Below are 21,448 nucleotides of genomic sequence, written 5' to 3'. Positions count from 1 at the left end.
TCAGCAGAGGGAAAAGCAAAGTGGGGGGCACAGCCAGCTTTGGAAAGCCTGGAGGTGTTCAGCAGAAATACAGAATTATTTGTGGATGACTTAAATAAATATTAGAGACAATTCAAAATGTTCCAGATAAGATTTACAAGGCTTCTAGGAGATTCTTGAGCTCTGATGGAAATAAAGCATACATCATAATCCGTGTAGTTTCACTGATAAGATCAAACACAAACACTACTGCATGCCCTCCTGACTTGTCCTCAACCAACCTCTCCAGCCTCACATTTTACTCAAACCTAGGTGCTAGCTTATCTCCTAAACAGACCTATGACTTAGCACATCCATCGCTCTGTACACGCGCTCCTTCCTAGTGAGATGCCTTTCTGGTTTCTATGGCAGGAAAAGGGTACTGCGGGAGCCTTGAGAGTCTGTGACCCCAGCTCAAATGCCAGTCTAAAAGCCCCCCACTACACCTGACTATGATCACTTTCTATGTTTTCTCCATTCATTTATTATGTGCATTCAGCATGCAGTCTGCATCGATTATTTGTTTATGTTTGTTTATTTTATTTTGCCACGCCCCCTCTGAAAGCTCTGGGTAAGAATTGCTTCCTTTCTCTTCCTAGCTTGGTGGCTACAGGCAATGCTTGGCATTCTTTGACCTATAGCTGCATCACTCCAATCTCTGCCTCTGATGTCCGTGGCTTTGTCTTCTTCCCTTTCTGTATGTCTCCATGTCCGTGTGTCTCTGTGTCCAGTCTCCCTCTCCTTTCTTTCTCTTATAAAGATACCAGTCACTGAGTTGGGGGCTACCCTAATTCAGTATGATTTCATCATAGCTTCTTTTTTTTTTTTTTTAAACTGGGGTATAACTGACACACTATTGAATATTTACTGACTGCTGACAATGTGCCAGGGACTGTGTGTAACATATGAGGGATGGATGGATGGATGGATGGATGGATGGATGGATGGATGGATTATGCTGTGAGCTCTCAGGCAGGAGAAGAGTTTGGACTTGTGGATAAAGAGTTGAAGGTTGTAGAACTGGAGAAATCTTTGGAATTGAAATGAGGGATGATTACAGACACCACACCCATCCCACGATAGGGGGGTATCTGGGAGCCCCGTGTCAAGACGGTAGTATGGCTCTTTGTTCCCAGGCCAGCCTTTCCCCTCCACGTGGGCTGCTGTAGCCTTGATATGAGACGTACATTTGAATGGGAGTTCTCACACCTCGATGGGGAGTCTGGGAACAGAAGGCATTCATGGGCCCAGCCTGTCCCCATCTGTGGCAGTAGCCAAACCAGGTGGCCTGAAGAGGAACACAAAACCTCTGAGAGAAGCCTCCCCCTCCTCCCATGGGAAGCCCTGAATATTCTTTCCTGAAGGATACAGAAGCACCCAGTGCTTTGCCTTGGACATCTAGGAAGTGGCCCTTCTTGACTGAGGAGGAAGGTTCCATTTCCTGAGCCTGGTTCTACAGTGGAGAAATACGCCAGCTTCAGAGGCACCAGGGAAAGTTACTCATCCCTGGTCCTTGTCAGGCCCCTCTTGTGCTTCTGTTAGATGAGAACTTTTATTTCCTCCTCGCTCCTCTATTTTTGATAGCATATACTTCCTCTATTTGCTGTCCCAAAGGTCCGAGCCACCCACTACATATCACTTCCATAAGAGAAATAAGCAGAGGTAAATGAACCACTTCTTCCTCTGTTCTCCCTCAGGGTTCTGCCCTTCCCTCCACCCCTGCAAAGGCCACAGTGTATGGGATTGCTGGTCTCCCAGGTTATCTTCCCCCTTGGACAATCAGCTTCCCAGTGCGGGGACCCTGCCTGCTTCATCTCTGTCCCCTGAGCAGAGTCTGGTGCTTAGTATATATAAGTATTCACTGTATGGATAGAATAAAATGAAAGTTGGTTAAGCCTGTGTATTTTGATACTTATCTTGATTTCTCATGTCAAGTCTCTCTGGGTGAATTGAAAAGGGAAAAGTATGTGTCACAGTCTGTTGCTGTTCTCAAGCTGCAGAATTTACTATTTCCAGGCCTGTGTTTAGATGAGTAAACTGTTGCACAGTGAACGAATGAATGGATGGATGAATGAATCACAAAAAGGCAGGACTGGAACATCTCTCAGAGATCAGCTCAACCGATCCTCAATGACCAGATGAGCCCCGAGACCCCGACCTGAGTCTGCCAGCTTGTCAAGAAGAAAATGCAAGTCTTCAGATTCCCGGACATGGCACCTTCCTCCACACAGCACCTCTTCATTCAAATCTCTTTGCAAAGATGTCAGAGGGTCGGCCTTGAGGGGCCATCTTCCGGCCGGACTCTCAGCTAGCTTCTCTCTGACTTCCCACCTATGAGTTTGGCAGTTCTCAGATGTGCCATGGGTTCTATCCAGGATGCATGCAATTTCCCATTGGGACCAAATCATGTTTTCAAAGGATACTTAGAAAATGGCAGGAACACATGGAGAAAGTAGGGAGCTCTGTCTTGCCAGCCTCTGCCACCCCAAGTTGGTGCTTCCTCCTGCACGAGGAGACAGAGAGAAACTTGAAGTTCCTGTGGGGAGTTGGACCACAATGCAGGGGGAACACTTTCCTCACCGATATTTCAAGACTATTTCACAATCGCCAAACCACCAGCCACATGCAATCACTGGCTGAAAAGCAAAAAGTGCACGTTTGGAGTGAGTGTGTGTGTGTGTGTGTGTGTGTGTGTGTGTATTTGTGTTGGGGGGAGAGGGAGAGAGAGAGAGAGAATTAAAACACAAATAATAAAGTCTGAAGGAAACTCGGACAGCCAGCAGAATTCCTTGTAATGGTGTGGGTTTGGGCCAAAAGAACATGTTTGGTACAGAGAGAAGATAGGCTTATTCAAGTCAAGAGTCATTAGATACAGAAAAAAAAAAAATCTCTCGAGACAATCACAAAATGTGGCATACAGACACAGAATTGTGTTTCCTAAACTCAAATAAGTAAATAAATGTTAAATTAAAAAAAACTGGATACAGTATTATTTTTACCTTCTGTATTTAATATTTTTTGGGGTGCCATGATGTCACAAGTTGAAAGATCAAAAAGGAAGATTTCACCCAGATAACAAGACCAAAAATTAACAAGTTTTTTTTTGTTTGTTCATTTGCTTGTTTATTTGCTTTTTGGGGTTTTCCCCCCAGTTCTTTGCTAAAGGGATAGAGAGGACAATATTCCTGCAAAGTAGTATTACCAAAAATGCAGGATATTCAGATAAATTTGAATTTCAGATACACAACATTCTTTTTAGTGTAATCATGTCCCAAATATGGAACACACTTCTACTGAAAAGTATTTGTTGTATATCTGAAATTGAAATTTAACTGGGTGGCCTATATTTTACCTTGCTAAATCTGGGAACCCGACTGCCAGACCTCCAGCCAGCAAGCACAGGTACTATATTTCAGAAGACTGTAACCATCTCCATGCCTCCTCACCCTTTCTCCCAATGTCAGGCCTAGAAGCTGATCCAGTCGAATAAGGAAAGTGAGGTCAGAGAGAAGTGACTTGCTCAAGGTCACACAAAGATTCAGTAGGACAACCAGGACGCAGTCCCAGTCTCAGGGCCCAGAGCTGGTTTGCCATGAATAACGGAGGCACCTTACCACAGGGATATCTGCAAAAACTGATCCAAAGCTCCAACCACTCAAGGATCCAGTGGATAGGAAAATAATCTAAGGTCCTTGGGCCTATTCACTTGGAAATGTTAGATTAAAAGGTGAAGAGTCATGAATTTCAGGACTTTTTAAATGTCCAGAACCTTTGACTCAAATCAAATTGTACATGAAATCCAGCGTATAACATACATTAAAACTAAAACTACTGTAATTAAATCAAGGTTAGGGTGGTGTCCTTCAGGGCTCCGCCTTTCTCTACTGAAGTGTCCCAAAATCACATTGATGATTCTCTTGAACTGCATCAGGTGCCATGGAATGACCACTGCTGTGATGGACCACGCACAGGCTTTGGATTCAGAAAATTTAACACCGCTATCCTTGGGCCAAACACTAACTCCTCAGAGTCTCAAATAGAGAAAATAATGATTACTCATACCAAGATGGCATTGGACACCCCAGCATGTATGTGAATACACCGGGTGCTGTAGGCACTGGACCAGCAGGAGCTCATCCAAGAATTTGCTCTTAGGTAAATGAAAGAAGAATTACTAGAAAACTGGGTGGACTGCCTGTTAGCTCTATTTTTGCTCTACTTAGCAATCCGTTCTCTTGCAATCTCTTGAGATTTTGAGGGTGGATTCTTTTTTTTTTTTTCTTAATGCGTGAATTTTATTTATTATTTGGAGGATAGTTGACACACAATGTTACATAGGTTTCCATTATAGGGATGGATTCTCACAGGTCTGCTGTAGCTCTTGATAATGGATTCTAAAGTGCCCAGCAGTCAGATTATGACCACAGTGTCTGTGAAAGCTGGTCAGGGAAACAAAAGCCACTGGCAAATCTTAAGACTTCCCAGGCCAGAAACCTCAGTGGCTATAACCTCTCGACCTTCCAGTATCTCAGATGAGTTTCTGAGAAGTCCAAAGCTCTTGATTTCCGGCAAGACGTTGGGTGTCCTAAGAACATCTGGCACATACATAACCCAAAGGCCGAGTCATGCAGAAGACTCCCCTCTGACCAGTCTGTCAAGAGTGGACCTGCCCACAGCCATGCCCAATGGTGCTGTGCTTGCTGTATTACATTCCCTCCCCGGACCACCATCTGGCCTTGCACTTTCTGCACTGTTTCATGTTGAGGGCTCTTGGATCTTATCCTTCTCTGTTTCAATTCAACATCTACCATCTAGGACCTTGTTTCCTAGGAACACAACTCCTGGCCTTAGGGAAATCCTGAGGAGCAAGAACCCAGGTGAGTTGGCTTGGACTATGTCAGTAAACTATTTGTGTCTCCTCAGGCAACACAAGGCTTTTCCTTGTGCTTTGTCTTCTACAAACAAGCACAGACTTGCCTGCCCTACCAGGAGACTGGGAAAACTTAAAAATGGGCATTTGCAGAGTGACCCATACAGCACTATTCAGATGTCAGATTTTGTATTTCTACTGGTGGTGTGGAGCTCTAATCGACTCTAGGTTCTCTGATTTTAATGCTTAGTAGAAAATAATTGATCAGTAAATACTTGGTCGCATTAAAGTGAACCCCCTATACTAGTCAGATTAAAATATTTGCTGAAATACACAAATGGCTTGACATTTCAAGTATTCTGCCTCTTGGGTGCTTTGAATAATGAGGTCTACCCTTTCTGCAATAACCTAGTGGTCATGTTCTTCTAAATGAAAGGTCTACTTGGTCAGAGTTTCTTCTGTGGTGCCGGTTTTCTAGTGCAGGTAAGAAACACACAAAGGACTGTATTTCATTTGGCAGCAGAAGTGGTGGGATAAGGCCAAGATGGCTCAGTCACTGGGAGGAGATACAAACGTGCATGCATTTCTTTCTCCTTGGCGGATCAATCAGCCAGGACCTCCTCAGGCCGCGACTGAAAAGACATAAATCTAGAAGTCTCTACTGAAAATCCACCACCCTGACCCCTGAAGTCTTAAATTTCTTACAGACCCATCCCTTACAAAAGAGGCATCCTTGAGTATTTTTTTCTCGGAGGAACATTTACGTTTGCGGGTAAGTATAAATAAGACTACAGCGGCATTCAGAATTTTCCAGTGCACCAAGGGACCCAAAGATCACAGATGTACTGGAAGATGTGGAATGGGAGAAAACTTTGTGGCAGGGGCCACAGGAGATGACTGTTTGCAAATTCCTCGAATTTTGAGTTTGAGGAACTGGCCTCACAGAAATGTCGCTCCTTGAGCAGAGGGTAAAGGGGCACGTGTGAGAGTAAGTTGTGAAAGGCAGGGAGAAATAAAGAACATGGAGAAACCTTGGTCTTGTGTAAGCATTTCCATCTCAGATTCTTAAACTGTGCTAACGGGGTCTGTATCCCAGGACCTAGTTCCCCCGCAGTCCTGTCTGATTGTCACCCCATTCTCACCAGAGAACAAAAGGACACGGGCTTCTAGAGCTGCAAGCCTGCCCAGGACAACCATTGGCCATGGAGCCTCCTTACATTTGACATTTGGAGCTTGGAAAGAGTTCTCCCACCCGTGGTCTCAGTTGTTCCTCTCTGGCACCCTGGGAATAAACACGCTGTCATACCCATATCCCAGATAAGAAAGCCAGCCCTAGCCTGCCTGCCCAAGAAGAGAAAAGCCCATTTGCTGTTATGAAATAATATTTAAACTACTTAGGGATACACGGAGTGAAGAAATTTCCTGTCACACTTATGCTTTTGGAAAACAGCATTTCCAGAGAGTAAGCAGAACCAAAACTAAGTATTAACAGCCTAATAACCAGTTTTAAATGGATGGAATTTTATGAGATGCCTGAATTGGGCACGCCACGATTCTAGGCGAAAGGACTAAAAATTGTCATTTTGATGTGTTTTCCTCAATAAATTCTAGTCCTTTCATTAATCTTTATTAATGGGATGGGTAGAAATGGAAAGCATAGCCAAAAGGATGCTTAAATTCCTCAGAATTAGAGTAATGTGACACGTAAATAAAAGTTCCCCCACTACAAACCCCAGCCCCTACCAAAGTCTGTCTTGTTTAGGGAATAAAGTCATTTTTCTCCATTAAGCCAGCTCTATCGAAGATGTCAGCATCGAATTGGAGCCACTGTAGGCAAGACTGCACTGCAAGTGTTTTTGCAAGACTGCAAATCAATTGCTTTGACCTGAAGCACTTCTAGTAGAACAGAACGGAGAGGCTGTGCTGGTTGCTGGACACTGCGTGGGGACACACAGGTGGCAAAGACGGCCCCAGAACTCTGGACTAAGTCAAGTGCTTATCCACCCCCTAGTTTTGCAGCTGAGGACATGAGGCTAGAGCTGGTGTAGGCCTTAACTGTCCCGGGAGCTTGGGGACCAGGATCAGGGCGGCATTTCCAGAGCAGCCTGTGCCATGGTGGGGGGGGGGGGGGTGCCGCAGCTGGAGAAGTGTCTTCTGTCTGGGAGGTGAAACCCAACTGAGTCTCAAATGTAAGCAGGAGTTACAAAGGCAGGACAGAGTGAGGGATGATAGATTTACTGAAAGCGGGAATTTCCGGGTGTGGAAAGGATTGAGCGAAGTCCGGTCTGTCTGTGGAAGTGGGTGGAGGTTGGCAGAGAGAAGGGCAGGAGCCAGATCAAAGACCCTGTCTCCATTCTAACAACCTCTACCTGCTCCGGGCCCGCAGCTGGCTGCTAGAGTGCGGGCAAATCCCCACCAGCCGTCCACTCCCACGCTGGGGACCCGCACCTGCTCTCTGCGCACCAGTACCCCCTCAGATCTCGGTTTCCATCCAGACCAGAGCTCCCCCTTGAAGTCCCCACCCACCTCTCTCCATCCGCTCTTCCACAGGAGTAGAAGGACATGCTACCAGACATCTAAGGGAGAGAGAGGGATGGAGGCACTGAGGAGACGGCAGTAAGAGAAGAAAGGCCGCGCGTTCTTACCCGTTAAGAGAGTCACACACTCTCCTGTTCCCTTCAACGCTTTAGTCACAGTCCCAGAAGGGCGGAAGCTGAGGAGACCGCTTGAGCTTCAGGCCTGCCGCGAATGCCTTATGGAGCAAGGTTGAAGCGTGTGGGGTTCCTTTCCGGGGCTTGTCTCCTGCTACTACTACCCAGCCCTGCAACAATGCTGTCTTCCACCCCAACCCCAACATGCCATGCCGAGGCATCAGTATTTGGTGCCTGTGTCATGGGCGCTGCATTACTGGCGAAAGACACAACGAGTTGTCTGGAGATGATGACCGTCACCTCTCCAGAATGGTGCCCCTTTAAAGGAAATGGTCTTCACAAATAGACTTGTCCTTCTGACTTGGGGAACAGCAGCACTGCTTTTGCTTACTGTCTTTGATAATTTGAAAATGTGGCGGGGGTCGGGGGGAGCATTTGACTGCTTTGGGGAAAACAAAGCATCACAAAAATTCTGTACTTGCATTGGCTTCATCTATTGCTGGAGTCGGCTAGTACTGCCTCACGAGAGCAGAAGATGCATATCCCTTCTCAACCCCTTGGTCAATGACGTCAACTTGGCGGTTTAAGGACAGCCATGGAGGGACTATTTGCACCACAGATAGTGGCAGATACTTCAAATAATCACTGATTCCATCTCATTCCCGGGAAGAACCACAAAAAGCCAACACTCAGAGCAGGAAACGAACTTCCTTGTACAGATGATGTGCAGAATTCCAGTAGGTGGGAATGACCTGAAAAGCTACACAGGCAGGAATGTGACACCTTTCACAAGCACTCTCCCAACACCCTTGGAACACACATCACTTTTTTTTCCCTCCAGAACAGGTATTCTTCGCAGAGTACGATGACAAGAGACCTCAACGTGGAATCAGAAGACACGGGTTTCTCCATGCCTCCCCATTAATTGGATACATATGCTCCCAAATTAGTCTTCGAGCCTCAGTTTCTACATGTCTGCGATGGGGCTGACAAACTACTTCCCCTTCTGATCATGAGGACTGAACAAAATAGTAGCCATTAAATATAGAGCAAACAGCAGATAGTAAGAAGAATAACAGAGTCGATCTGGAAAACGTGGGAACTGTCTTGCCAGTCGTATGGAGAGTTCCTCCCCTCCTTCAAGGGCAATTCCATACCTCCAGGTGGATCTACCATTGCTCCAGTGTTAAGCTGGCACTTCCACCTGCCCGAGCCATTGCGATCCGTGCCCATTCAGAAGAGCTGCGAGGAAGAAGGTCCAATCGCAGGCCCTCTCTGCTAGAGGTGCTGGTGGTGACTCCCTCCGGAGCTGTCACAGCCAGATGCCGGCAAGCACAACAGCTCTAGAAACTTTTCCAGCTGTAACACCTTTGATCACGGGGGATTCTCTAGACTCGTGAAGAAACAAATCCTATTAACTGTGCTGCAAGCCTGCTTTCTACCTCTAAGATCTCTGGAGACAGACTTGTCTGTTGCTGGGAGTCTTAAAAGACAAGTCATAGCCGAAGGTCCGAGGGCAGGGCTCTGCTTATTGTTCCTTCATAACAAATCACTCCAACACGTAGTGGCTTAAAATAACCATGTTAGTATACTCACACGTTTTGTGGATTGGAGATTTGGAGAGGGAGCAGGCTCGACTCTCTTCCCCAGTATCTGAAGACTGAAATGGGAAAATTCAGAGGCCGGGGGTGACTCAGCAGCTAGGGACCGGAATCATCTGGAAGCATCTCCACTCACATGTCTGGCTGTCGGCAAAGACCTCAGCTGGTGTTGTCAGCCAGAGACCCTGCACGTGTCCTGTCCTTGTGGCCTGGGCTTCCCCACAGCATGGTAGCCGCACGTTTCTTAAATGTCAGCTAAGGACTCCAGAGGCAAACGTCCCAGTTTCAAAGACAGAAATCCATCTCGCTCTCCAGTGCCGACCTTTATTGCCCTGGCCGCAGAAGTCACTCAGCCACACTTCTGCAGCATTCTGTCCTTTCTGAGCAAGTTGGGTTCCCTGCCCAGATTCAAACAGAGGGGAATCAGAGTCCCTCTCGATGGGAAAATGGTAAGGTTCTGGAAAAGCATGTGAATGGGAAGTATTATCACTTTCATCCTTAGAAAATCCGGTCTGTCGCAGGGGCAGCAGGTATTTATCACGCAGGGCCTTCACCTTCCATCTGTAGAATGTGCAGAGCTACAGCTTTGACATCTGCCCTTGGCCTCTCTAAGAGGCCGCTTCTCTCTGAGCCCAAGGCTGGGTCACATCCATCATTCCTTCACTGTGTCCCCATTAAAAGGATTTTGCAAGCAGCTTGGGAGCCAAAGCCGTGACTTGTTCATCTGGAATCTCCCATCCACATGCTGCTCCTGGCACAGAACAGAGCCCAGAAGTGGCTATTGAGCTGGAATTCTTATGGAATATATAATAATTTTAATAAACATGTAATAGGGCTTCTTCCATGCCAGGTACTGCTTCTCAAACTGCTAAACACTTTAGAGATATTAACTCATTTCATTCTTCAGCGTGTTTTAGGAGGTAGGGACAAGTGTCATCCCCATTTTACAGACAAGAAAGCTGAGGCACAGGCAGACTTAATGACTCGCCCAAGGTCACTCGGCTAACAAGCGACAAAGCCGAGATTTGAACTCGAAAGCCTGATGGCTAGAGTTTGTACACTTAACCACTATACCATCCTGCCTCCCAGGGTATGGGAAGCCCTTTTCAACGAAACAGGCTGTTCGAGTTCCCATGCTGACTCTGCCACCTCCTTGCACAAATGCCAGTTCTCACCCCTTTCCCGGTGTCCACACCTTCATCAGGTAACACGAAGAGACTAGATTTCTAACGGCCTTCCAGGCCCACGATATATGCTGTATCTTCATGAATGGACTGAGCTGGAGGCCGAACCTTTTATAATACAAGTTTCTATGTTCCTCTAGAAAGAGCTTAATGGGACTTTTCAAAGGTTATTGAGGACCCAAAGTCCTGGGATAAAAAGCTGTAAAGCAGAATCCAGCATTCATTTCAAGTCGTGCATCCTGGGAATCGACGCTGAGCGCCAGCTGGTGCCGGGGCCACGTTAGCCCGTGGTGTCACAGGGAGTCAAGATACGCAGCCCCCCCCCCCCCTTAAGGAGCTAATGGCTCGGAGGGCAGTGGGGGAGGTAAAGTGACCAGAACACAGAACCAGGAGTTACGAGGCAACAGGGAGATGAGAGCGATAGCGGCGATGCCATGAGCAAGCACAGCCACGGGATGCAGCTTTGAGAGGGAGATAAAAAACTGCATGATTCTCATTTTGTGATCTTGGCCAGCTGAGACTGTTCTCTGGGACTGCCCAGAGCTCTGCAGGCGAGGCAGTCTGCTGAGACGCGATGTTCCAGTCCACACTGTCTTTTCTTGACATCAAATGCTTGCCTGACCTCCACTCGTTGCGCTAGCGGGCTTTTGGAGCTCCTACTAGGCCAACGAAAAGAATGAGGGCAGGTGACCCCGGAGTGACATTTTGATCCCCTTTTAATTCTGATCTTGCAAAAGCCCAGCATGACAAGAAAGAACGTGACAGATGGATGGCCGCGTTTCCCCACTCGGCACGGCCACCGCCAGGTGCCTTTCCGCTTGAAAGGGGCCAGAGGGAGGAGCACGAGGCCTGGCGAGGTGGGCCTGCAGTAAGGAAGCAACAGGCCAGGAAGAGCCTACAAATTGGATCCCGCCAGCCCAGGCTGCCTGTGGCCGGCTCTGAGGCCTGAACTGACGGGCCCGTCAAAAGCCGGCACGGGGGGAGGACTGGTGAAAGGTAAATGCCTTCCATTTGTTCTGCTCGGCAGGACTGGGAGTAGCACACGGAAAGAATTTGGGTGTCAGATTTTTATCCCGAAAGCCTCACTTAGATAGCGGGCTGTTTTGCTTCCATAGCAATCTGCTTCTGATAGGATTTTCCTCCCGTTTTTAAAACTCCCTTGCTTCGTGCCTCCCGAGAGCAAAGCTTCGGCTTCTTTTTCTTCATCCTTTCTCTCCCCCACCTTCACAACAAGGACAGCGGCTGTGCTCTGACTCCTACTAGGTGGAGGCCCCTCCCCGCCCTTGGGACTAACTGGAGACCCTTCTGAGACCACTATCACCATTGGCCTTCGCAAACGGGGCCGTCAGGCTCAGAGAAGCGAAGTCACCGACCCGGGCTCCCGCCGCTGGACACTGGCAGGCTCACCCACCCCACCCTGCTGCGAGTTCCCGGGACCTGGTGTCCCCTGAGCTTCTCCAGCTTATCATTCCTACTCACTGCATGCGTGTCAACACTGGCTCGGGGACGTTTGCAAGCAGTTTTGTCGCTTTAATAAAACATTTTGAAGGCACCTGCGTGGCTGAGTCGGTTGAGGGTCCGACTTCGGCTCAGGTCATGATCTCACGGTCTGTGAGTTCGAGCCCTGCACCCAGCTGTGTGCTGACAGCTCAGAGCCTGGAGGCTGCTTTGGATTCAGTGTCTCCCTCTCTCTCTGCCCCTCCACCCACTCTGCCTCTCTATCTCCCCAAAATAAATAAACACTTAAAAAATTAAAAAAAAAAAAAACATTTTGAATTTTCCCTGAAAAGGGCATTTTTCTAGGTTTAACATGGAGTTGGGGTTCTGCTGTTATTTAATAAGTAGCAGAGGTTCTGATTACCCTCTTGTTGTCTTATTTGGTATCACTGAGAGCTTGCTACATCTACTTCAAGGGAATAAAATGATACCAGAATAGATTTATGGAAAATGAAAACAGGAACTGGCAAAGTCAACGCTATTTCACAATTATTTGCTAAAGGAGTTTGCAACACTTGGATTTAGTTGCTTTTCTCTCTCTCTCTCTCTCGTGCTGTTTCAAATGAATTAGCCTGAATTTAAAACATCTTGAACTTGCCAGAATGCCATGTGCCTAGCCCGGAGGAGGAGGAGGAGGAGGAGGAGGAAGAGGAGGAGGAGAAGGAGGACTCTATGAAAACTCCCAAGTATTGATTTTCATTTCACATGCTCTGCTCCAATTTCCCCTAAATCAGGAAGCTGATTTCTCTGTAACCTCAAATGAGCTTGAGCTGCCTCTTTAGAGAACAGAAAGAACAATATCCCCTTTTAAAGAGAAGCCGCTCCTGCTGTGGTGTAGGGGCCACCCGTCTGCTCTATGGTCCAAGGACAGACTGGCGAGGCTTCAAAACATCTCTGAACCTCGGCATCACCATTTCTGAGTCCACACCACGTGCTCCAGAAAGGCTGTTTAGAGGCTAATCTATCCCCTGTCAGTGAGACACGTTTGTGCAAGAGATTTAATTCTGCACAAGTTAGTGAATGGGGCGATCCCGGGAGCCATCATCACAGTCATGATCCAGAATAGAACTCAACAATGTACAGGCACAACCTAACTGCACCTCCCATGCTTAAATGAAATAGATTCAACAGGACTACCTCTGATCTGGTTCTGGCAAACGTGTAATCTATGGTAAGACTGCATGTTTATGAGTAATTCCAGGAGTTCGTGATGACTCAGCCAAGGGCCTGGCTTAAACTGACCTTTGGTACTAAAGGGGGGGGGGGGGGCGAAAAAGATTCTTAGTCATTCACTCATTCATTCAACAAACCTTGGGTGCCTTTTACAAGGAAGCTCAAACAGAAGCCTTAGATAAGGGGAAGGTAAGCATTTTAAAAGCACAATTGACACAGGCTTACCACATGTTAAATATTCATTTACCAAAGATGGGTGGGAAATTGCTCCTCAACTTTCTGAGGTCATAGAGAGGTAAGCCACTCACTTTAGATATCATTTTGGCCTCTTACTTAAAGCAGGTCCCAGAGTTTCCTCTCATTTCCTGTTGGACCATCTGATGTAGGTCTGTGTGAAAAGTGGAAAATGGTCAAACATATTCTAAATCTATGCACTACATTCATCTGTAACTTACCTATTTCCAGGTAGATTTTCTCCAGTTCTCTCGAAGTAAGAAGATTCTGCAATGAAAAGACATGGAGTGGAGGGCAGGACATGAAACACATATACGGCCCTTTCCGGTGAGGGTAACGGGTAACAGGAGGCCTATAACTCGCCTCCTTTGCAATGGCCTGGTACTAAGCTTCTCATTTTGGTTCAAGCCACTCAACTTCTGACTCCTCATCTGTAAAATGGGGATGATAATAACCCTTAAAGTTTTCCCGGGAAGACTATATAAAGAAACTACTGTCTGTAAAGTAACAAGCCTTGTCTCTGTGCAGAATAGCAGGCCTGGAAATAGTTAACACCATGGCCCTGAAGGGGCACAACATTTTCCCTCAGACCCTTCTAGATTCTTTGGGCTCATCTAGTCATCAAATTGACATAAGACAGATAGGAGAAAAAACATTTTCATACATATAGGAGCCCTATAAAAACATGAGATCCAAAGGGCAGCCAGGGAACTGAGGCTTATATAACATCCTAAGCCAAGGGAAAGGGTACTGGTCTGGGTCTGGGTCTGGGGTCAAAGGGGAGGAAGGCCATTCGTTCACAGGAAGGGAGAGATGTTTGGAAAACAAAGTTGCCTTGTGGTGCAGATAAGTTTCTTAGGTTTAAAAGAAAAAAAGGGGTATCTCTAGTAATCAATCGTTCTCTTCTTGGCACAGGCCCCCTTTCCAATGCAAATTTAGGCGGTTGATGGGGAGGAAAAGACCTTTTCCTGAATCTGCTGTGTTTTAACTGCCTTTAGCTCAAAAAAGCCTTATGTCAAAGAGACATATTTTGGGGTAGCAAAATCTGCTCCCTTTTAGCCCACTGTAGTCTGTCATAAATACTAATGCAAGCGGCAGGCATCATAAGCTGCCAGTGTCTCCCAAAGCCGTGGGGACAATGGGAGACCAGCCCACTGCCCCTCAAGCCTCCTGCTCTGGCCTTTTTCTGCCTGTTTCTTTTCTTTTTCACCTCCTGCTTTCCCAACTCCAAAGCTTGTTCTAGGCACTATCCGCCTCTCCCACTGAGGATCTTCTCTCAGTCTTCATTCTGGCATGCCTACCAAGTCCATGTCCAAAGGTTATGAGACAAGTGCCTCCACTATTGTTCTCAGTGAGCCATCCTCACGTCTCCCCCCATGTGCCCAGACCCATGTCAGCTCTCTCCTGTGCTACAATGCTGGCCTCCCTGCCTCCTGGCCTCCCTGCCTCTGATCCTTCTCCCTGCTGCAACCCCCATCTCTACAACCCACAGACCTTAACAAGCCTCTTAGGTATAACCTCTGGAACGACGTGCACATACACCTGTGGGTGCTCAAGCTGATCCACTGAGCACAGACAAACGTCAGCAATTTATGTTATATCTCATTCATTTTAATTTCTATTTGTGAATGTTTTCAAGCTAACATTTACTGAGCACTTACTCTGCTAAGCCCCATCACAGCAGCTCTGGGGCACCATCATATTTTAGAGGCAGGGAAACTGAGGCACAGCTATGTACAGTAACTTGCCTGTGGTCACACAGCCAAGAAGTGGCCAAACTCATGCTCATAGAAGTATTCGGGTACTATAACGTATGTGCCTAATTTATGAATAAAGGTACACAAATTAGGGCTGAATGCTTGAAATATATGCATATATATGAATATATGTATGTGTATATATATATATATACACATATTGTATATATATGTATGTGTATATATATACGTATTGTATATATATGTATGTATATATATACGTATTGCACATATATTTATGTATATATATGTATGTATATATATTTGCTATGATTATATAATTAAAAGTTTTAGATTAAATCCATACTTTTTATCTTGGCCTTCCAGATGTATTCTGTCTGGCTACCACCTACCTCTACACTCTTCTTTCTAGGGATTTCCCTCCCATTACAGAAACATAGGGCTTCGAGTCTCCAGATGTCGGAGAGTGCTCTTCTCTCTGAACGTGATGCCCCTACCTCAGGACCTGTCCTCAGGTGAGAGTTGAACCACAGGGGAAAATTTGTGCTTTAATGGGAAACTATATTGTCCAGAAGACACCTTCCAGGTGATCTGGTTCTGATTCCAGGGGAGCTATTTTACAACTCTGGAATTGTAGATAACTGATAGCAATGCAAAATAATCCTTGTTTATAGACATGTAAATCCTGTCCTATCTACAGAGGTTCAACGGGCTTTTCTCCTGACCGTGAAAGAAGCAGACTTTGCCTCCATTTGCACATTCATTTCAATATTCCTCATCTAGACGTGTGCCAGCTCTTTGGATTCTTCCGGTTTTAAGATCTGCCCAGTTCCCTCACTGACTAATGAGGTACATGAAATTTGGAGCACATGGCTATTTTCTCTCTGTATGGGAGTCATAATATTATCCTTATTTGAAAATGATCATTAGCGAAAGTGAGTTTTGACCAGAGCCCATGCTCTTTGCTCTCATCCTGTTCATCAACCAACCATCACTGAACACCTACTTAGTTCCAGGCCCCCGTGTTGGGTGCTGGGGGCCAACGATGAGTAAAACATGGTTCCTACCATCCAGCGACTCCAGGTCACAATACTGAGACAGGCGGAACACACATAGAAGCTGTGGGAGCAAAGTGAGGAGTCCCTAGCCCCCACTTGGAACATGGAGAAAGTTTCCTGAGAATCCAGTAATAATTAAAATAATAAGATAATCGCATTACAACAGATACTAAACTTCAATCCAAAAACATTGAACAAAATATAATTTTATGGTGACTGGTACTTAAATGAAGTGAGGTAAACCTTGGCAACATCTGGTTTCTTATGAGATATGTTAGTAATGACACTTGGCCTATGCTACATTTTAAATAGCAACGTACCCTTTTCCAAAGAATATAGATCAATGCTTCCAAATCCCGTGTACATAACTGATTAGTTGGCCTTGTTCAAACAATAATCATCAAACAGCCATCCCTATGGGGAAAAAAAAAGTACATAGCTACACAACAACGGGACCAGGCCAAAGGAAATGCAAGTATGTGGGGATTTGAAATTAAAACTAAGACACACATATATCTAACTGAGCTCAGGACCGGTTATCCCCATGCAAGCTCGTCTCTTCACCAGGTCAACTGATTTTATTCATCTTTGTATTCCAAGTGCCATGCCCAATTCATTTATTCATTTATTCATCCATTATCTGCTGACCCCTCATTCATTCTAAAATCTGAATGCCCATTTGGGTCGATAGATGCTTGAGGGGGTATATAATGAAAGAAGACTCAATTCTTGTCTTCAAAAGGCTCACAGCCTTGTGGATAGGGATGGGGGGCAAGGTCTACATGTAAATACCCATAAGGCAAAGTAGTTGTGTTCTACTCTAAGTTATATTTAGAGGGAGGTAAGAGCAGAGTAGACAGTGATAACTTGGGTGTGAGTAGGCAGAGAAGTTTCTACCAAAGCGAGGATGCAAGGTGAGGCTGGGCCAGACAAATCTGACATGGAAGCTCATTCCCATTTTCAAAAGCATGTGTGTCAAGAACATCGTTAAAGTATAATGTTTGCAAAGCTAAAAGCTTGCCTTTCCTACACATATAAAACAGTGTCAAAGATTTCATTCATCTCCTTAATTAACAAGATGTTAAAACTAGTTCAAATGAGAAATTAATGTAAGAGTAAGATTCAAGATTGGATACAAACCTGGTTAACGTCTCACAGGCCAAAAAAACAGTGATCTTCCGGTTATTTAGAGAGGGTCCTGACCATGCTGCACTTACCTGTAGGTTCAGCGAGCTGGGCTAAACACCCTACTCAACATCCACCTGCCTTGGGGTTGGGTGAACCCCTCCAGTCGAGCTCGCAATGATCCTGGCAGGGAAACTGATTGGATGACAAAAGGTCTCAACTATCCTTGTTCTCTGTGTCCCTTTTTCCTACGTTTTACTTGAAAGATATAATGAAAGTTTATAGGAAAGAAGTATTTAGGCATTTGGTATTTAGTAAAGGGAAATACGTCATATTTTAAGGTCCATGGTGTCATAAAAATTAACTATAATTTGGAAATAGGTGTTAGATCATACTGGGTGTTCTCCCAGTGCAGTTCTGGGCTTTGAGCCTTGATTGGCTTCCTAGTGACTGGGCTATTACTTTAAATTCTGTAAGGGCTGAAGTTAACTTGCAGTTTTCCTTTCCTTTCCTTTCCTTTCCTTTCCTTTCTTTATTTTTCTTTTCCTTTATTTATTTATTTTTTATTTTATTTTATTTTTGGTAGAGATGCAAAATTTCTGACTGTATTGAGCTCACATGGTTCGCACTACAATGACCTCAATGGTATCTCAATGGCAGTGAGTTTACCCAGTTTGGGGCTTTTCCATGTCAAAAGTAGTGGTGGGAACAGCACAATGAGTTGATTTGCCAAATCTCACTCTCCCTGCCCAGAGCTTTGAGAAGATTCAACCAGCAAAGAATAAGAGAGGGGCTGGTGTTTTTAAGAAATAACTTGTTATGACTGACCAGTTATTTGGGGCATGGGGGCAATGGGGCAAAGTGGTATGAACAAGTTGTGACTTGTGTTCATGAGCGTGCAGATTCTGAATCCTGGACCTGAATGAAAGGCAAGGGATTACCCTCAGGCGGGGTTGGGGAGGTGTTAACCAGAGTGAGGCGTAGTCCATTGTGCATGTTAGCAGGACTGCTCTGAAAGATTGGGGGCATGACACTCACCTGGGGGGGATGGGGATTATTCTCAGGTGGATGATAAGGGCTTGAGTATTTTAGAGAAATATTGAAATGGCAGAATTCACAGAGTTGGTAACAATTCATTTGCGGAGGGAAAGAAAAGCTGAGAATCTCTCGTAGTTTTTAAATTTGATTATCTGAGAAGAAAGTGGTGTCCTTTAAAAAAAAAAGAAATTAAAAGCAGGTTTAGGAAAATGGGTTGAAGATGACAATTTTGGTCCCAGACATAGGCACTGGTAAAGGTTGAGACATGTCAGTGAACTGGAGAGAATCAGAGGGCCTATTGGGTCTTTGTTTTCCACGATGGGCCTGCCTTGGAATAACATAGCCCTTGTAAGTCTTTATAGAAGCAACACAATCTGAGGCTCGCGTCGCAGTTCTGGAAGAACGTGAAGCTTCCACGGTCCTTTGGCCAATTATTTATGAGGATTTGAGTACCTGCCGTGTGTCAGGCATGTGCTAGGGACTACTCAAACATTGTCTCTGTCCTTTGAAAGTTCAGAGTATCTGAGAAGTTAGCAAGAGCAGGTAAGAGTGGGGGGCCAGGAGGGGGCAGGAGCGTCACAGAGAGGAGCCCACCCTTCTCCTGGCTGTGGGCATTCACTCTCTCCAGGGGCACAAGGTCAGCTGGCCACAGGGTTTATGTGCCGCCTTCCTCTGATACAAGAAGTCACTTGCAGGAGGAAGGGGAGAAAGTAACTAAAAATAAAGTGGTTTCTGATTTGAGTGCGTTGTGACAGTCTTTAGGTCATTTTAAGGAACAAGTCTCTGTGTTCATGCAGGAAGAACTTGGAAATCAGCAGCCATAGATGATTTGAGTCACAAAATGTTCAAGGCCTGAACCAGGCTTCTAGACATCCTTCAGACATTGCTTCTCCCTAAGGGGAAGAGAGAACCTAATTTCCATTCTCTCTTCTCTCCCCTAGTCTCCCTCTCTCTTCTCTCTCACCCACCCTGGCACCCTGCCTCCTTCCCTCCCACCTTCCCACCACCTCCTTCTTTCTGGAACATGGGTGCTAAGAAATAAACTGATTTAATCCCCTTACTCCCCAGTCCATATAGCATAATATCACCAAAAGTTCAGGTTTAGGTACAAGGTCTGAAGCCTTTTGAAGGCTGCATATCTTTTCCAGCAGCCCTTATTGGAGGGAGGTGAGGCTTTCCAACTACCCATCTCAGTCTCCCAAAGACTACCCTGTCTGTGAAGCCTCAGCCCAATTAGAAATGACCCTCTGTCCTTGAAGCTCGCATCACACTTGACCTGCATCTCTCTTTCTTTTCTGTTTCTCATAAGAACAACCTGCATAGATAGTGAGTTTCACTGTGGCATCCCTAGTGCCTGGCATAATACCAGGAACACAGCAGGTGCTCATAGTCTTTGATGGATGAGGGAATTTACCACTGACTCCTCAACACCTATCACAGTGCTGACCACCTACGAGGCTCTCCGTGGTTACTGAATGAATGCATAAACATAAACTCGGCTTTTCTCTCTAACAGATATTAGAGACTGGGTGAGTGGTTACCATATGGTTACTCCTTCCCCACTCCACTCCCATCCCTGAGCCCAGGTTAGCACTTTGTTAGCACTGGGCACAGACTGAAAAACACTATTTTGATGAGGAACTCTCTGTACTTGGCAACTTTCATATAATTCTAAAATTATTCCACAATATGAATTAATTACAAAACTTAATTTGTTCTTCCTTTGGAAATTTTCTTCTACCGGTTAACCACCAGAATACTTGGGAAGTTCTGTTTTATAGCTCTTTTCATTGAGAACCCTGCTTTTTATTTAACAATTTACATGTATTTATGTGAAAAACCATTTATATAGCATTCATCCTGTGCCAAGAACCATTCTGGGTTCTTTATAAATATAACTCACTGAATCCTCGTAAGAGTCCTGTGGTAGTGATATTCTCTTCTTACAAATGAAAAATTGAGGCATGGAGGAGTTACATAATAGGCATCAGGAGGCACCAGGCAGCATAACGGCTGGTCATCTTAGGATGTCGTTCTTTTCCTGGGACTTCTTTTCTCGTGTGCTGAGACACAGTCTCTGTCCATTCAGCCTGAATAACGCAGTGTACGAGCTTCTGTCACGGCATAACTCCTGAACAAAGGCAGTATCACACAGCTCAGAAAGAAAGGCCACCACGTTTGATTGTCCCTGCACACTTCATGGAAGAAAGAATGATCTCTCTCTCTCCATCAGTCTGCACACGAAGCCAACTTCATGTCCATTCTCAGCTACTGAGTCCTGGCCAAAGGCTAGCCTGGCTGACCTTGTATATTGTGTGCTTTTCTAACTCTCTGAGTCAGCTCATCCATTCCCAAATTTTTTAACTGTTCCTTTTATGCTGACCACTCTCTCCAAATTCTGTCTGCAAACATCTCCTCTGAGATCTGGTCCTGTGTGTCCCCTTCCCTGTTGTGCAGCTAAGATTGCCATCCCTTGGGTCACCCAAGCTGCCTTTGTGACCTCATCTTCCACCTCCTGTGCTGATCTGCTCCCCTACCACAACCTCCCACCTGCAGGTTCAGATGCTTTTAACTCTTTTCAATCCATGGCCCTGGCTCTTCCTTTCTCTCTTCCTGAAATAAACTCTAATCCCTGGTCCGTCTGGTAGATTCCTATCTATATTTCATAACTCATCCCAAATGTCTTCTTCTCTTAGAAACTTCCCTTGATGTTTCTAGGTTGCAGAGGAGTTGCTTCTGGGGCTCTACTGACTGTCAATGGTATGAATTCCCCATGCCACCAGCTCCCAAGTCTGGCCTAAAATGATTCTGTACAATGTTTCTCAGGATTTTCATTTTTTGTTTAATTGACAAACATAAGCTGAACTACACAGACCTTAGATGAGTTTTAACAAACACCGACACTCACAAAATAAACACATCAATTAAGAATGAGAACATTATCAGCAGCCTGGACTACTCCCTCAGCTCTACCAGCCAATTCCCGTCTGAAGCCCCATAGACAACCATCGTCCCATACCTTTCGGCAAAGATTCAACCTGTGATTTTCAATTTCATATAAGCAGAATCTTACAGTATCTCTTTCTTTTTGTCTGGCTTCTTTCATTCGACATGTTTTTGAGATTAATCCTTGTTGTTTCATATATCAGTAGTTCAGTTTTTATTACTGAGTAATATTCCATTGTATGAAGATACCATAGTTTGTCCATTCTCCCGTTGATGGACATTTGGGTTGTTCCCAGTTCTGTGCCACTATAAATAAAGCCACTGAAAACATTCTT

The 21,448-nt window shown here is 45.4% G+C and overlaps 1 long non-coding RNA gene across 3 annotated transcripts; it reads right to left on the bottom strand.

The window, feature by feature from the left end:
* Positions 1 to 1,590: 1,590 nt before the first annotated feature.
* Positions 1,591 to 20,709, bottom strand: LOC122233193. Of its 3 annotated transcripts, XR_006210691.1 has the most exons (5): positions 20,071 to 20,709; positions 18,168 to 19,060; positions 16,325 to 16,418; positions 13,450 to 13,495; positions 1,591 to 2,521 (listed from the first exon to the last, which is right to left on the bottom strand). It is a non-coding gene; the product is annotated as an uncharacterized LOC122233193 (long non-coding RNA). The 3 variants fall into 3 exon arrangements; XR_006210693.1 differs by lacking the exon at positions 16,325 to 16,418; XR_006210692.1 differs by lacking the exon at positions 18,168 to 19,060.
* Between the last annotated feature and the right edge of the window lie 739 nt (positions 20,710 to 21,448).

The sequence above is a fragment of the Panthera tigris genome, chromosome D4 (assembly GCF_018350195.1).
Source record: "Panthera tigris isolate Pti1 chromosome D4, P.tigris_Pti1_mat1.1, whole genome shotgun sequence".
NCBI classification, from domain to species: Eukaryota; Metazoa; Chordata; class Mammalia; order Carnivora; family Felidae; genus Panthera; species Panthera tigris.
Note: the sequence above shows the minus strand (reverse complement) of the source record. Positions and strands in the feature narration are given on the sequence as shown.